Raw genomic sequence first — 1,625 nt, 5'->3', positions numbered from 1 at the left:
AAAGGAAAAGAAAATGGGTAATTCTGTTTAAAAGCTTAACCCAGCATACAGCTGTAGTCCTAGCTACACAGACAGGAGAATCACTTGAGCCCAGGAGTCCAGCATGGGCAACATAGAAAGATCGCCATCTCAGAAAAAAACAAACAAAAACAAAAAAAGAGAAGGGTGATTATTTACTTTATCCAAAGACCTATAGATTACTACTCCCTATCCTAAGATATTATTTCAAAAATTAAAATATAAACATCATTACTCTTAAGACACTTCCTTAATAGGGAGAGCTTCTTTATAGCAAAAATAAGATATACTAAGGAGAGAGTTTCAGGTAAGTCCTTTATAGTTACTTTTAAATAAATTTGAAAAACAATTTTTTAAGCATTTCCATTACAGAAAGTTTTAAAAATTGCAATATACTGAATAACATTTTCATTCAAAATTATCATAACTAATTCAATTAAAAATTTTTCAATACAAGTACTGTCATCAGTAATAGCTAAACTTCCTTTTAATGGTTATTGTGGACCAAATATTCATGTCAAACACTATAGCAGCCCCTTAAAGTAGAATCATTTTTCTATCAATTGTATAGATTAAAAAAATATCCTCAGCGGGGCACGGTGGCTCACACCTGTAATCCCAGCACTTTGGGAGGCTGAGGCAGGTGGATCACTTGAGGTCAGGAGTTTGAGACCAATCTGGCCAACATGGTGAAACCCCATCTGTACTAAAAATACAAAAAAATTAGCCGGACATGGTGGCTCATGCTTGTAATCCCAGCTACTTGGGAGGCTGAGGCAGGAAAATTGCTTGAACCTGGGAGGCAAAGGTTGCAGTGGGCTGTGATCGTGCCACTGTACTCCAGCCTCCATCCTGGGCAACAGAGCAAGGCTACGTCTCAAAAAAAAAAAAAAAAAATCCTCAACAGTTAGTTAATTAAGTAAGCTGCTTAAAACCACAGCAAGAAAATGGTAGAGGTCAGGATTTAAATATTCACAACTGTTAAGCAAAATGAAATTAAATATTAAACAATAATGTAAATAAATAATGCAGCTCTTATTTTTTTTCTTGAGACGGAGTCTCGTACCATCGCCCAGGCTGGAGTGCAGTGGTGCAATCTCAGCTCACTGCAGACTCCAACTCCCAGGTTCAAGCAATTCTCCTGCCTCAGCCTCCCAAGTAGCTGGGATTAAAGGCGCCCGCCACCACGCCTGGCTAATTTTTTGATTTTTAGTAGAGATGGGGTTTCACTATTTTGGCCTGGCTGGTCTCAAACTCCTGACCTCGTGATCTGCCCACCTGGGCCTCCCAAAGTGCTGGGATTACAGGCGTGAGCCACTGCACCCGGCCCCCCAGCTGATTTTTTGTATACATACATACATACATATATATATATATATATTTGTAGGAGAGATGGGGTTTTGTCGTGTTGGCCAGCCTGGTCTCGAACTCATAAGCTCAGACAGTCTGCCTGCCTCAGCCTCCCAAAGTGCTAGGGTTACAGGCGTCAGCCACCGTGCCCAGTCTAATTTTTGTATTTTAGTAGAGACGGAGTTTCACTATGTTGCCCAGGCTGGGCTTGAACTCCAGAGCTCAAACAATCCTCTCGCCTCAGCCTCCCAAAGTGT

The 1,625-nt window shown here is 40.7% G+C and overlaps 1 protein-coding gene across 3 annotated transcripts in view; it reads left to right on the top strand.

The window, feature by feature from the left end:
* Positions 1-1,625, top strand: part of ZMYM2 (zinc finger, MYM-type 2) — a 161,964-nt gene that overhangs the window by 30,753 nt on the left and 129,586 nt on the right. The gene's annotated exons all lie outside the window — the stretch shown is intronic.

Source organism: Mandrillus leucophaeus, unplaced genomic scaffold, assembly GCF_000951045.1.
Source record: "Mandrillus leucophaeus isolate KB7577 unplaced genomic scaffold, Mleu.le_1.0 Scaffold168, whole genome shotgun sequence".
In the NCBI taxonomy this organism is placed as follows: domain Eukaryota; kingdom Metazoa; phylum Chordata; class Mammalia; order Primates; family Cercopithecidae; genus Mandrillus; species Mandrillus leucophaeus.
The sequence above is the reverse complement of the archived record's forward strand: the minus strand, read 5'-3'. Positions and strand labels throughout refer to the sequence as shown.